Raw genomic sequence first — 16,604 nt, 5'->3', positions numbered from 1 at the left:
GTTTTACAGTACTAGACAACCAGAAAACCATTGGGTGCTTGGAAAATGCTGCATAAGGAACTGGAAGATGGGTGGGGCAATCCACTTGTCAATCATTTGAAGGCAGAATGATGTCAGGTGACTAACAGCTGCATTGTCCCACCAACCTGTGAAAGTCAGCCTGAGTGGGTGGAGACAGATAAGTATCTGGTCTGCTGGACTGAAGAGATTCCCCACCCTGCTTCACACTCTTGTGTTTAAATATAATCAGTGCAAATTCTAGCCTTGTAAACAACTGGGTTACATCAGTTCCATATTGATAAGAGGGTAATCAAGCCATTTTCCACTCTGGCTGATCTGGGTCAGTCATTTTCATGGACACCCTCCCTAGATGTGCAGACCAATAGTCACAAAAGGTCTGAACTCTGAGGCTCTGCACAGCTGGCTTTAAACGCCGTTTTCTCTTCTACCTGTGTTAGTTTGATTGTATTTCTGGTGTACTTGATGGGATTACTAAACAAGCAACAATGACTTGATGTTGGAATAGTGATTTCATCAAGTGTTGCACAAGACAGAACCTTTTTTAGGCGGCTGAACTAACAGGGTGTGTCTTGGAGGTGGTCAAATAAATTGCTTCTGGCAACACAGCCTGTGGCTTCTTTAATTTTCATTTGCCTCAGATACCTCCAACAAGAGAAGGAAGCTGAATAATATTTTTAAAGACACATGCAAAATCAAGGAACAATCACTTTCCATGTGCTGAGAACATGTGCCTCCAATTTTCTGAAGTCCACAAAACATTTAAAATTTAAAATTAATCTTGGGCTAAAAATTATTTTCAAGGATATGTTAACTACTAGAATGAGGAAGAATATAAATCAAAATAAATAAGGATGGTTAATTTTGTGTATCTGCAGTTACTATGGCACTTGCTACATTATCTTGGTGAATTATTGTAATCTTTAATAGTAGTATAAAGTAACTGAACACCCCAATTTTAGATAATACTATATCTGCATATATTTAAATTATTCAACCTCCTTCCAAAATGGTTTTTATTTTTGTATGATTTTAAGATTTCTGGAAATTTCACAGCTCTATTTTTAATTAAATTTGTATACCGCCCTTCATCCAAAGATCTCAGGGTGGTTCACAGCAGAAAAACACAAAATATATAATAAAAGCAAGAACAAAAACAAAACAATAGCATCCCTCCCACAAGCTATTAAAATTTGTGCATTATACAGTTATACAAATAACCTAATGGCCATTTTTACATGCCATATTCACAAATCTTTTAATTAAAGAAACAAGTAAACAGACCTTTTTCATGTGCAATGAAGAGATATGCAATAGGCAAACATTTGCCAAAGCTTTTTGTACTTAATCAACTGAAGTGAACTCAAAGGGCAAACACTGCAAAGGCAGGAACAAAGAATTTACACATCTCCTAAACGTTATGAGAAATGGCTTTTTAAAAACCAGCTCATGCTAGCACAGAACTGACTGGGCACTGGCCTTTTAAAACTAGATAGAAATGGCTGTATGTTGATACCTGCTACATTATAAAATTAAAAAAGAAGAAGTTTTGCTTCATTTCAAAATTCACTCCTAACCTAACAGCAAGTTTATAATTCATCTGTAAGAACGAACAGGAAACCCACCAGATTAGCAAGACTATTTACTAAAACAAGAGTATTTCACAGTTACTTGTTGTGGCATATGTTTTAATTAAAATAACCAGAAGACTCGCTTGGTAGCAACCTGCCCCATTCAAGTAGAATATCGGATATAATATAAAAGTAAATGAAGGAGTGAGGTGTGTGTTTAGTTGATCCTATACCAAACTGTGTGGGTTTCCTCCCCTCTCTGTCAATGGAAATTGTAGTTCCAAATGAATAAATGTTAACACCAGATGTCATCCTTTGGGACACACATTAGGAATCAGGTTTTCCCTTGTAATGCGGATTGTTGTTCAAGTGCGTGGTAAGCTCAGTGAACAGTATGTTCTCTCTTATTAATGTGAAAAACAAAACATTAAATGGCAAGATTTAAACCCTCAAGTGATAAACATTTCCCACTTCTGATCTCCATTTACAAACACTTGCTTAGTTCTACTATATTGGTCAGGCAGGCAATATAAATATGAAAACGGAACTTGTAGGAATATGCTATGGAACTTGCCCGAAAATTATCACATGTTAAGAGCAATGCTTTTCAAACCTTACACCTCCTGTGTACACTTTCCACATTTACTTGCCTCCCACAGAAAGCCTGCAAAGGACTCTGAATCATGTCCTAAGGCAAACACTCAGTTCATGCTAGACACAACCAAAGCCAGTTCATACCATTCCAGACGCACTGGGAATAAAACACAGCCAATAATCCTCTGGGACTCAAAACAGCATATGGCTCTATTTGTTGGGTTTTGCCTGGATTCTGAGAATGCCACTTGGTACTTGTTTGAGATAGTCACATATTTATATGGTGTATGGTGCCTTAGTTTAATTTAGCCTTAGAGGGTTCAGCTCCACTATATGCAAAACTTGCCTGCTTTCTTCCTGCAAAACAGTATTGGGAGAGGACAGTTTGAAGCGAGAAGCTGGTGTCTGTGCTTAATGCTGAGCCCATCCACAGAGTGGCTGGTCCTGGTTTTTAGCTTCCACCAATGCCTTTTACTCTTTTATTGGGATGCCCTTGTGCTCATGGAAGAGCTTGCAAATAGGCCTGGGCGATATCTCAACATATCACCCAGGACTGGTATGAGGAACAGGCTGCAAGGTCAGCTTCACTCAGCAGTATATCGCTGGTGAAACGGCCCCCGCTCCCGAGACCCTCTGCTACCAACTTCCTCTAGCAAGTGTTGCTAGCAGGGGCAGAATCACCAGCGATCTATCTCTGAATGAAACCACCATCCCACTCTGCCCTCGTCCTGCGCAGAGAGAGAAAAAAGCTGCATCGGTGAGGCGCCAATACAGCTTGTTCCTCCCTCCACATCTTTCCACTGCTTGGCTGAGGAGTGTGTGGTTGCTGCTCCCCTCAGCCTGGCACTGGCTCCCACGCAAGTGGGGTGGCTCTGCTGGGGATGGGGAGGGCTCCTGACCCCCAGCAGAGCAAGGCAAAGGAGCCCCAGTGCTGGGGATCGGGAGCCCTCCTACCCCCCAGCTGAGCCATACAAACAAGCGAGGTTGCCTGTTATGTACTGAGTTGAATAGGATCCAAAATGCAGCAGTCTGCTTGGTCCTAGAACAATAGGATTCAGAATGCAGCAGTCTGACTGGTCCACAGGAGCCACCCAATCCAGCTCCAGGTGGAAGTGAATCCACAACCTGATTGGCCTACAGGAGAATCCCGGAATTAGCCAATCACGTGGGCCCATTATGTAAATAATGTATATAAAGCAGACATTCTGGGAGAACTTCCATTCCTCCTCACCACTATGAGCTGAATAAAGAGCATGAAATCCACTCTTGACTCCAAGTATATTTCATTGCCGCAGCCCGCTAGGCACTGGAGTGAAAGTACCTCAGCTTCCATGGTGAGGGCTGGGGCAATTACACCCGGCACCTCACAGGATGAGGCCAATGCAGCTTGTTTTTTCAACATTGTGGTATACTACCAGACGAAGTTTGGCTGGTGATACACCACGAAGTTGAAAACCTGGTACTGCCCAGCCCTGCTTGTGAAGTGTTACAGAGGCTATTCTTGTTGATACACCTCCCCCCAACCCTTCCCTGTTCTGAGGGGTCATCTTGTAGAGGGGGAAATGAGCAAAATCTGGCTTGCCTCATCTTCCATTAACAGAAGGAGCTACTTGATCAAAAGTGCAAAGGCGCCAGTATCCCTGCATAATGAACTTGATCCTTGGGTTTGTTACATCTGGATTGCACTCCCACCACAACATCCAATAATAATCTACCATGAGAAAATGTTTCAGGAAAGGCCATCCACAGAAGCATGACTGCATCCATATACTGTTATGGCAAGTCATAATTAAATGTAAATCAGATGTTTCCCTAAAATCTGCGTTATGAATGCAAGAATCACTTTTCCTCCCTTAGATCTACTTTCCTAACATGAAACCAAAGCAATTAAAAAACAAAGAAAAAAAATGCATCTAGAGTAACCCCATCATCTAACAGCAGTAACACATCTCATCCATGATCAGATCCATGTAGTCCAGTGTTCATTTTCAAACATCTCTCCACAGGCAAGAACCTTTGTACAGCACAGAATCAGGCATGTGGTAATTATCAGGCTCTGATAATTAGAGCATAATATCGGCATAAGGCCAACAGTAATTTGTAGCAAAAACTTCAGTGTGATGGAAGATTCTGAAAGCATATTTTAATTAATCCACTCAAATGTCTCAGTATTTTAGCTTAAATTTTGCATTGCAGATTTCTGTGAAAGTCAATGAACCCAACTGTCACCATCAATGATCATGACATGGATGATCTAACAATGATTGACAGAGTGCCTTTTATTTATCATATTTAACAAATATTGGATGTTCTTTCAGTTGTAGTGTGCCAAGGTAAGCACACAAAAAAGCTAAAGGAAATCAAAGTTGCTGAGTAAATATGAAAAAGAGCTATTTGTTTATGGATCTTCTTAATGTATTTCCAATTTAGCGTATTTCAAATCTTTTTCAAATGTTGGGTTGTCATTCACAGGCATAGAAACACAAAGGTTTTAGAATATCACACCTGCAAATGACATAGCATCTGCATTGCATTTTTTTCTCTGCTGAGCATAACAAAGTGGTGGTTTGCTTCTTTCAAAACCCTGTCTTTTATCAGAAGACTATGCTTTCCAGCATTTTCAATATTGCTTGCAGAGATAGCTAATGATGACGATAATGAGCTAAGCTTGCTTTTAACTGAATTTTCTTGAGATTGAAATTGTTTGGATGACTGCAAGTCTCCAACATAGGTAACTAGAAATTTTATAATCTCAGCTAATGAGAAACCCAAATAGCAAAGATTTTGAATATTTCGCACTTTACCTGAAGTCTGTATGCTCTCACCAAAAGAAATCATTAGCAATAAAGTTAATTGCTGAACAATTCCCAAAAGTTTTTTTTTGCAAGATTCATACTGGTATTTTTCAAATGATAACTTTGGTTTGCCAACTCATCAAACTTTATCTCCCTCTTCCCAATTGATTAATGTATTTTAGGGATTACATCTTGATAAATTTGTTGCTAGGCATGTTGTCTGATATTTTAACACAGCAATGAAGACAGATCAAGCACATTATTCCCTTACATAGTCTAGACGTGCAAATATTATCTCCATTAATTTCAAATTAACAGCATGGGTATAAAAGGCACTGTATTTCTGGAATTATTATTAAGCCTTAGGATAAAATATTTCACTCTTTGTGTATTGCACAATAGTAATCCCAACATTTAGGAATACCTATACCAAGTTCTTGTGCTACTATTCCTATTGTTCCAAAATAAAAAGAAAAGCCTCTTAAGATGTAGCTTACAGTCTGAAATAATGACCCCACAGGGTTGGGGAGAAGGAAAGAGGCACCTTTTCAATGCCAGAGAGTAATTTGAAGGGCTAAACCCCAAAAAGAACTTCCAATTGTCAAGAAAATGAGCTAGATTTTAGCATTATAAAGACCCTTATTTAGAAGAAATGCTGGATCTTTTATTTTGGCTGTCAAGAGACTACAGAGGATATATTTTAAGTGCCAGTTTGTTCAGTAACCACAGGGATACAACAGCCCTCGAGGATAGTGTGTGCTATTTATCCACATGTCAAAGTCCAAAGTGTTCCACTATATTGTAATTTGTACTGTAAAGATGTACTACTACTCTTAACAAAACAAAATGCACATGAGCCTTTTAATCTGAATTAACAGCAGTTTACCTACTGAATTTAAAATGCCCCTGAGTGCAGATGCCCACAATTTTTCTTCTTTTTTTAATCATGTTTTTATTTATTTTCATGGTACAGAAGATAAATTTTGGGAAAACAATTGTTGCAACAGTAAAAAACAAATAACTTGTCCTGACAAAATTACAGACTTTTATCATGCCGTGTGTTAAAGTTTCATTTGATTAGTCTAAGAGATCATGCCACATTTTCCCATGAGGGCTGGGTGGATTCCTGTCAGTCTGAACAATTTATGTATTTCAATAAACATTTGCCGTAGGTTGTAAAAGGAATATGGATTCTGTTTGCACTTTGCTGCTCTTACCTGGCATGTTAGCTTCTGTTATACCAAGAATCAATGTTCAGCCTAACATCTGGCTATCTCCATACAGGTGGAAGTCAATAGAAAGGCTAAGAGGAAATCTTGGGGATAATCAGGAGTAGATGGGATCCTAAGCCCAAGCAGAGTTAGTGCAGGGGACATTTCAACTGTTTTGTTGTATATCAAACTCATTTCTTTAAAGACAGCATTCCAGAAGGGTTTGATAATGTCACAACACACGACATGTGGAAATATGTACTCTGACTGTGCATCCCCTCCAACAATTGGGATTGACTTCCTTACATATTCGGGATAGCCTCACCAGTGTATAATGCCACCTATGCAGAAGTTTTAATAAGGCTTTCTTTATTTTTGCAGAAACTGATTTCAACAATCTCTCAGATCACAAAGCCATCCATTTTTCATTTGGTATTTGCACATCTAGGTCCATTTCCCTTTGGCATTTTTGTGTAAAATAGATTGCCATACTCAAGTGTTATTAGAGCTTTGTAAATTGAGGAAGTTATACCCTTAGAAAGTGGAGAGAAATTAAGAAATATGTGCTCCGTTGCTGTTAGTTTCCTGTTTGCTTGAGTGGAAATGTCTGGGTTTAACAGTCTTAACAGCTAGTTGAAGTTGTACCATGGCCATTTAAGGTTTGGTATGGCAGCTATGATTGTTCCTTTTTGTAGAAATCTTTTTAATCTATAAAAGCCCACCGTTCCCAATCATTCCAATCCAAGTATGGTCCCGCTTCTTTAAAAGAGGGATGAAAGTAAAGAGGGATATGAGGAGATATTGGGGAAACCAGTTTTTTAATCTTCGCTTTCCACACATTTAGTGTGGTGCAGAGGAAAGGGCTCACAAACCTCCTTAATCCAAGCATCCACTGAATTCACTGACTGGTTTAGCATATTGCAGCAAACACACAGATGACAATCCTATTAAGAATTCTCAAAATTTTGTGGTTGTAAAGGAAAAGGAAGTTAAGAGAGGAGGCTAACCAATTCAGTCCAAGGCAGAAATGAAGCATGGGCAACAGTCTCCGAAGATCCATGGTCAATTCTCTATCCACTATCATCCCAATGTCCTGTTTACATTATTTTATTTTTATAGCAATTTAAAATTTCCACACAAAATCAACAATACAAATGGAAGAATGTGTGTGCATACACACATGTATATATTATGTACAGAGACACAGAAAACACCATTGTAAATAAACTGCAAACAAGCTAAAAACTAGGTTCAAGCGTGCAGGGCATAAGGAAGTGATACTGTCAAAGAAACTAAGAGAAAGAAAACAAACTATTATTATTTTACAAAGGTGGGACTGGGACTGATCAAGTAAGGTTGGAAAACAAACATGTATAAGACTGGGTAGGGTACTGCAAAGGAAACAAACATAAGCTGAACAAATGCCAACAAATTCTTTCTAAGAATCAGAACTTACATTTTAGGACTTCATCATTCCTCACCCCAAGCACTCTGACTGGCAAGTGAGGGCTAAGATTTTAGCCCTGGGCTGAAAGCTAGAACTCTCAATGGAAGAAGTCTAACTCTCCTCTTCCCCCTTCCCTGGTGTTCTTTTTATATGGTGCTGCAATGGATGATTTCAACACTTTAAAGACAGTATTTTTTAGTTTTAGATCTGCAAACATTGCTAGAAAAAGATTTGGGTCAACCCCATCCATTCTGCAGCAACCTGTAGCTACCTTGACCCAATCCAGATTTGGCACAAATTGGCCTGATGGGGTGTGTGATTCAGAAAAATTGGTTGCACAGCCCTACTAATTAGTAGGGACTTGTCTCCAACTTTTTCCAACCCTTTAGCGGCTGGAAGGAGCTATACTATAAACAATATGGGCCATAACAATAGAAACTACTGAATAGCTTTGCATAAAGGTAAAGGTAAAGGCACCCCTGACCATTAGGTCCAGTTGTGGCCGACTCTGGGGTTGCGGTGCTCGTCTCGCTTTATTGGCCGAGGGACACAGCGTACAGCTTCCGGGTCTTGTGGCCAACATGGCTAAGCCGCTTCTGGTGAACCAGAGCAGCGCATGGAAACGCCGATTACCTTCCCGCCGGAGCGGTACCTACTACTTGCACTTGACATGCTTTTGAACTGCTAGGTGGTCAGGAGCTGGGACCGAACAATGGGAGCTCAACTGCCAACCTTCTGATCAGCAAGCCCTAGGCTCTGTGGTTTAGACCACAGCGCCACCCGCATCCTAAAAACAATATGGGCCATAACAATAGAAACTACTGAACAGCTTTGCATAAGTGGGTGCAAATATTCTACAGCGTCTCGGGTTTCCAATTCTGCTATACTTGCTGAATCTCTTTGCTGTGTCAAACAGCTGTTAAGCAGATAAATTTTCTCTCAAGATGCTATTGTCATTGTTCACTGTAGCTTCTTGAAATGCCTGTGGGACCCAGTCCAATGCAATGGGTATCCATCCTTAGAAAAGCACCATCAATTTCTGCTCTGGGAATTCAAAGTCTGCAGGATAATCTAAACAAGCAGCATGAAATAAAACATGGCAATGAAATATATTTTTCCTCATTGTTTGATTACCCTTCTTCTCTCTGCAGCAACTTTAGCCAAAATATGCATTTAATTTTTGCGCTTCTAAAATAAACCATGGTGACTGATTTTGAATTGGTTGGATAAAGAATTGCATGCAAGCATAAAGAATTCTACTGTTGCTGTGGGAACATCCAAAGTAGTGAAACTGGGTGGGATTGGTTAGATTCCTATTTATAAAATCTGCCTTCTCTCTTTATCCTGTTGCTTTCATCTGCTTATATAGGATTTGCAAGCCTTTAGAGTCAAGGAACTGTGCCTTTTCATATTTAATTTAAATAAAGAAAATGCAACATCACCTCCAAATGAATTTTTAAAATTCTCATTCATATGATACCATAGTATAGCTGCTGCTTATCCAGTGCTAAATCCATGAACTTCCAGTAATATTTAGAAGAACCTGTGCAGAAATTTAAGTTTTAAAGTTTGAAGAAATTTTTAAAATTGTATTTTTAAGCTGTATTTTGTAAGACCACAAAGCAGTGGCAGCACAGCTGCTCTCTGGGTGACCCTGCCCACAATGCCTCCCTCCTGAGGAAGGTCAAGACAGCCCACACTAACACAGCCAGCGCAAGTGTGTGGATGGGTATGGAGGAGGGAGATGTAGCCGCAGTGGGTGGGCAGGAGGAAGAGTGGTGGGCAGCTGTATCAGCTGACTGACTAACTGCAGATTGTAGCTGACCTATTAATTGCCGCAGGAGTGGCCAGCCCTATGGGCAGTGGAGGGGAAGGATATGGAATCCACTCTCATTCTACTGCATGGAACAACCAGCCTTGGAAGTTGCTTATTTGTTGGTTTTTGTGAGGGATATTAGCGTCAGTTCAGTAAAAGCTGAACATGAATGTTTCGGCTTTCTCCACCAGTTTGCCATCAATTCCAGGTGGTCTCCAGCAGCAACGGGTGGGGGTGGTCCTTATTGTTTCTTTTGGACAGTGGAAGTGGTAGAAGGCTAAGTAAACTATGACCATTAGATAACAGGATTATTGCACTGTACAACTTCCTGAACAGCAAAGGAAAACAGAGATGGTCTTGTTCCAGCCTGCAGGAAAGGAAGCATAAGCCAAAGACGATGTATGCAGGCAGCTGAGAGACCTTTGACTGTGTTGTTTCAATAGGCTTTTAGAAAGAGATGCATTTTGTGCAGCTGAAGGGAAGGGAGAAGATGCAAGTGTACTATGGGGCTGATGAGACCCACATTTTTCACACACCACTCTTAGTCACTGCACCAGCTGCTTTCAAAGTTCCTAAGCTGCACTGCATTTCACTAATGACGCTGGCAGCGAAATACAGGGATGCTGTAAAGGCAAGAGGAAAGGAACCAGTCAGGGGGTGGGTTGAAGATGGAGGAAGCAGCAGCAGAAAAGTTCCATGAAAATGTATCTGTTTATGAAATAAACTGGCAAGAGAAAGTGGGTGTATGTGAAGATAATTACTCAAGCACATCTGCAATACATCACACCAAGAACTAAGTAAAGACCCCAAAAAGCTTGACGCTCATGGTTTAAAGCTAAAGGCCTTTATTAAAAAAACTGGCAGATAATTCGAGACACTTTGCCTGTATCTCTACTATTTTTTCTGGTACTAAATGAAATATACACTAGTAATTCCAAAACGCTAAACCAGGTCACACCAGTATGCTGTGAGAGGGCTGCTAAGGGACTGTGTGAGAAATAAATTAGAAGCTGCTGTGAGCCCAATGGACCATCCATAGATGAGGCATCGATGAGAGGAAAAAACAATCTGCCCTGTTCCGGCATCAGGTCTGAGCGTGCAGCAGAAGGCCCTTTGAGGAGATGGCTATTGTGTCTCTATGTAAGAGTGCAGGAGGGAGTCATGCCTCCATCTGGCTAAGCTATCACAAGTTTGGGAAACGCTATTCTATGCCACATGCTTTTGTTTGATTTGCTCATTGCAAACGGGGGCTGAATAATTTCAATTGCAACTGTACTTTATTTAATGCAAGATTCATTAGCATTTATGTGTTCAGTTTCTGAATTCAGTCATTTTAACCTTATACTAATTTTTCTAAGGTTGTGCTTTTCTCCACAGCGCCACCCGCGTCCCTATTATCTCATTATATCCTTTACCTAATCCCCTTCTATGTACTTGTTTCACAGGAAATGGGAGGATTAAATCATTTTAAAATGTAAATTATGTTAAAATGCAATAAAGATTCTTTAGGATGATTTTGTGTAAGGAAGTATGTGCAAATTACTTCCAAATCTGGAAATGGTAGATCACTCCCAAAGATGAAATTCCACTGACGAATCTGCTCACTAAGAAGACTCTGCAGTACAATTTCTGTCCATGTTATGATACATGCTCTTGCATAGCAGGCTGTTTTAGTTCAGGGTATCGGTCCATCTACCCACTGTTGTCTACTCTGCCTGGCACAGTGAGAGATCTGTCTCATTGCCTGATATGGCATCACTGAATTTTGATATATTCTCAGCATACAAGTGCCAGTCCTTATGTAGCCAAAAGGGAACCATTCACAAACAAAAATAGGTATCAGCAGACTCAGGGGAGCCCCAAGGTTTGCACAAGTACAAAGCATTTTTTAGGAAACAAATTTAAAGCTGGGTGGGGACCACCAAAACCAGCACAACACTGACTGAACATAGTGATCACAGAATGATGACTTCTAGGGATGGATGAATTTGTCATTTTCAGTTTCCCGTAGTTCCTTCTTTTTCCAACCTTCAGTTACCCATGTTTCCACATCAGTTTGTGATTTTTTTAAAAGTCCCCATGAAAATTCACCAGAATTTTAGTGTGAATTCTTCCTACTATACACATTTTTACACAGCAATTTCCCTTAACATCTTGTATATGATTTTCACTAATGTATGAGCTTTTAAGCATTCATGGCCTTGTATATACATTTTGTGTGGATGGAGAACAACAATGCAAAATACAGAGGAGTGCAAATTTCAAAGGATGGCAAGTGCTGGTTAGAAAGGTTCTCCTTTAAATGTGAACTGAATCAATTTCCCCCCTGCTATCTACTAAAACTACTGTGGGGGAAGGGAAAGTGGAAAACGGTGGGAGGGAAAATGGAATATTCCTAAACAGGAGCAACATTGCAGCACACTGCAACATTTTGTTGCAAGCCTCACTTCTCTACTTGCCTAATTCTGCTTATCCTTTCCTCTTTCCAAGGTCCCCATTTGTGTCTTAGCACACTATCGGACAGCGATGGGGAACCTTTGGCCCAGCCGTCTTGCTTCACAGCCTCCTAGAGTGCTTTTGCCTGGCTGGAGTGTGGCTTAGAAATCTGATAATGCCTTTTGCTTGTCTAGACGGATAACAGAGAGAGGAGTGTGTGAATGTGTGCAGAAACTATCCTGCTGTACAAAAGATAAAGTTCACATTCATTGTTTTGCCCACTAAAAGGGCCCCCAACCCCTGCTATTGGGCATGGAGAAAACAAACCCTGTGAAATACGAGTTTATGACAAGCTGTGCCAATTTTAAAATGAATTTGTCTCAACAACACTTTTGGGCCCCTCAGCTGAAAAGAGATAAATCTTCCCCACTATTTTTACATAAGTCAGGGCATAGTACCTTAAGAGCCTACAACATTCATCTCATATACGGCAACACCGTCAGAGATGCTAAAGCGCCCATTTGTGTCTCATAGTTCAACTTCATATGAAATAAATGAAAGGAGAGTGGATTCAAGGTCAGGCACTCTTTCTAGATGTCTGTTCACATCACAAAATTGGCAGTAGATCTATACAGGTTTCTGCCCATACATACAGATCAAAACCTCAAGGGATGCCCTGCAGCACTCCTTCTCAACCCATTTTAACCTCTCTTTCAGAAATGTCCAAAAGAGTATTGTCTCTACAGGATACAAAAGGCATGAACTGCTGCACGAAACAGTTATGCTAAAGCCAACATGCCATGAAGACAATCTGATGGAATGAGCGCAAATCCAATTCTTTTGAGCAATTAAAGGGGGATGGGGAAAATAAACATTTTAATCTAAACTTCCACTACATTTTTATACTCTTCAAAAAAAGGTAATGTTTTGTTTTTCTGAGCCTCTTACAAAATGAAATAGCCCCATGTTCCCTACCCTGAGCACCATGAAGGAAAAGTGGGATACTAACACTGTAAATAAAAATTGCTTTGACCACCGCTTACTCATGAATGCCCTAGAATTTAGCACACTGTTTTGCTGAACGCATATGCTTATATCATACACAACAAACATGTGAGTCTGTGAATATTCGTATATGAGTACAGTATTTGGGAGTTCATTCCACACAGCTAAATATCATGTGGAATGAAGAGCACTGCTGCACACCTGCATGCCTCACCACTGCCACCACAGCATCTTCTTATCAGCATATTTGGGGATATTGCCTGTGAAGAGGAATTTGCTATACACACATAGGATCCCCTGTGATTCAGAACACTGGACGGTCAGGTTTCCAAATCACAGGGCTATGCACATACAGCTGGCTGCCCTCTACAGGCACTGTTGTTGTTTAGTCGTTTAGTCGTGTCCGCCTCTTCGTGACCCCCTGGACCAGAGCACGCCAGGCACTCCTGTCTTCCATTGCCTCCCCCAGTTTGGTCAAACTCATGCTGGTAGCTTCGAGAACACTGTCCAACCATCTCGTCCTCTGTCGTCCCCTTCTCCTTGTGCCCTCAATCTTCCCCAACATCAGGGTCTTTTCCAGGGAGTCTTCTCTTCTCATGAGGTGGCCAAAGTATTGGAGCCTCAGCTTCACAATCTGTCCTTCCAGTGAGCACTCAGGGCTGATTTCCTTCAGAATGGATAGGTTTGATCTTCTTGCAGTCCATGGGACACCTGTCCTCAAATGCATGGCAGTTGGGGACAGAGCGAATGTGACTCTATGTGACCGTTAATCAGAAGGGAGTGAATGCCTAAATATAGCTCGAGTAGAGAAGGTACGCACATTCTAGCTTGTGTGCCTGTTTTTTCTCTCTCTTGTTAAAATATACTTTCTTTAGAATCTAAAGAATCTCACAATATATTCAGAAGAGTAAGTTAGATTTGCTTATTACTACCTTTTAATAGTTTCTTTGATAGTATTTATGGCTTTTGCAAGTTATTCTCTTGTCTAAAAACTGGTAATGTTGGAAGAATATAGGCATGTGTACATGTCAGGAGAAGGAGAAGGGTACACTGTACAACCAAAGCCATATATGGAGTTGGGCACGACTGGTGCCATTCACAGACATAAGCCTGATTTAAGCATGGCACCAGATAGGCACCATTACATCTCAGTCAGATTAGCTTGCCTACATTTGAAGCATTACCATCCCATGAGTTCAAGGCCATATTGGAATGCTCATGCTGACATGCTCAGGAGCTAGTGTCTCAATTTACCTGCAAGTAACATGCAGCATAATTTTCTTTCTGCACACAGATCATCACATTTAAAATTTGGTTGTAGTTATGCTTATTAATCTAGTCCATGCTGCATTTATTGGAATCCTTGTCCATGAAGACAACTGAAGACATACCCAGTTTTGTGGAGAAACCGACACAACATACTATGTTTTCATCAACTGAATTCAGACACAAGGAAGAATTTCCCCCCTCTCTGTTATATTAAGCAACAGTTTGTACAAATAATACTTAGAAATTATAATGCAATATAAATAACTCTTCCTATGAAGCGAAAACTGTTGTGCTACAATCCTACACCCAAGTCCACATACATTAAAGCAGGACCAAATTGGCCTAACAATTAACAAACCATAAATTCTTCTGAAAACAGCACTGCTCTTCCCCGGGAGTGCTTTGTTCTCCAAATCAGCCATGGTATAATAGATGATATCATACAAATGTTCTGTTGAATTTTACTAGCACAAAAAGGACTTTAAAACATTAATACTCTGTAATATTGCTTAGCCTAATATGTGGACATGCTTTTCAAAACTGATTTTATAAAGCTGCATTGCATCTGTTTTCCCACACTCTCTTCAACATACATAACAAAGTTAGCAGATTACTTGCACTGTGGTTATGTTTTGCTCAGGACTTTCTGCTTGCATACCACAACAGCAGTGCTTGTTCAGACACTTTTGTGTTTTTCCTAATATCACAGAGCTAGAATGGGGTGAGGGAGCAGAGAAACTATTTTATCCCAAATAATATCCACAGTGTGTGCAACTGCATAGGGAGAACAATATTTGTAGGCTGCCTCTACAGCTTCGTTGGCCAATAACAAAATAATAGAAAGCGATATCAACCATGATTCCTCCTTGCAACAATACCTGCTCATTTCTGCTAGCAAGATATTCACCTACATTTTATTTTATCTCTTCTATACCACATATCTATTTTGAAAAAAAGATGGACTCCACTAAAGGGGCTGTATCGAAAGAAAACAAATCCCCGGTGGCAGGAGGAACACAACTTAAAACTAAAATACACGTGTGAGACAAAATACCGAGGCATCTCGCCTCACTATTTGATAATGCATTTCGTCTAAAATATTTATTACTTTTTCAATGTATTCCAGCTATTTTGCAGACCAACACGTAACTCATAGCGACAAGCAGCTGCATAGATTCCATGAGTGCACTTTATGTTTCCCTTGATCCAACGGGGGAAGGATAGACAAATTCTCTCTCTCTCTCTCTCTCTCTCTCACACACACACACACACACATACAGAGGGATGTGTACAGTGCCTTCAATATTCCATCGAAGCTACCCAATCAAGAAGCTGCTGCAACTGCTGCAAGAGCAATAAATTGCTTCATTTGCATGCAGGAAAGGTCAAAAGTTTAATTGACAAGTAAAATCTAAACCTAGATAAAATATTTTCCATTTCTAACAATAGTTATAATAATTTTATTATTTGTACCCCACCCATATGACTGAGATGCCTTTAACATTAGGAGTCAAAAAGCTTCTGAACCCCAGAATATCTCATTATGCTGACCCATGGTTATTAGCAGTCAATTTCATCAATTAGTTAATATTCAATATGCATCAACTTCACTTTGATGAAGTTATTAAGGGAACCCTAAAATTAAAAACTAAAATATTCTGAGAGCAACAGAAGATTCTTGACCACTATTTTATTATGAAATTACGAATTAACATTATTTGCGCCCAGAGTAATGCCACAAGTTAACACAACAAGCCACAGAATTAAGGGTCCTGTACTTCCAGAGATGTTTTAAGTTCCTTCCATACATTTTTAGCTGTCATTGATTAAATAAAGACAGTCTCGGTTGTGGTTTTCCTCCAGAGCAGACCTCAACACATAGTTTAGCAGCGTAAACATGATGCAGCTTTCCATAAAATAGACCAGAGGCGATCAGCTTCATCCAGGAATTATTTACTGAAGGCAAATGAGCATAACAGTTCAAATCCCACTCTTAAACTTACAATAAGACTAAAAACTTAAAAATACTATATACAGATTACCACTATACAGCTGCAAATAGACAGTTTTAAGTGTGTTCTAAGTGCAATATATGGGATGTGAGTGGCGCTGTGGGTTAAACCACAGAGCCTAGGACTTGCTGATCAGAAGGTCGGCAGTTCGAATCCCCGTGACGGGGTGAGATCCTGTTGTTCGGTCCCTGCTCCTGCCAACCTAGCAGTTTGAAAGCACGTCAAAGTGCAAGTAGATAAATAGGTACCGTTCCAGCGGGAAGGTAAACAGCGTTTCCGTGCGCTGCTCTGGTTCTCCAGAAGTGGCTTAGTCATGCTGGCCACATGACCTGGAAGCTGTACGCTGCCTCCCTCGGCCAATAAAGCGAGATGAGCGCTGCAACCCCAGAGTCGTCCGTGACTGGACCTAATGGTCAGGGGTCCCTTTACC

At 40.4% G+C, this 16,604-nt stretch overlaps 1 protein-coding gene and 1 long non-coding RNA gene across 3 annotated transcripts in view; both read right to left on the bottom strand.

Annotated features, from left to right (window-relative positions):
• EGFR (epidermal growth factor receptor) overlaps positions 1-16,604 on the bottom strand; it is a 147,216-nt gene that overhangs the window by 74,203 nt on the left and 56,409 nt on the right. The gene's annotated exons all lie outside the window — the stretch shown is intronic.
• On the bottom strand, positions 5,905-16,602 carry LOC310745677. The gene is made up of 2 exons (XR_014540306.1): positions 11,277-16,602; positions 5,905-11,227 (listed from the first exon to the last, which is right to left on the bottom strand). It is a non-coding gene; the product is annotated as an uncharacterized lncRNA (long non-coding RNA).

The sequence above is a fragment of the Podarcis filfolensis genome, assembly GCF_964270895.1.
Source record: "Podarcis filfolensis genome assembly, chromosome: 12".
NCBI lineage: Eukaryota > Metazoa > Chordata > Lepidosauria > Squamata > Lacertidae > Podarcis > Podarcis filfolensis.
Note: the sequence above shows the minus strand (reverse complement) of the source record. Positions and strands in the feature narration are given on the sequence as shown.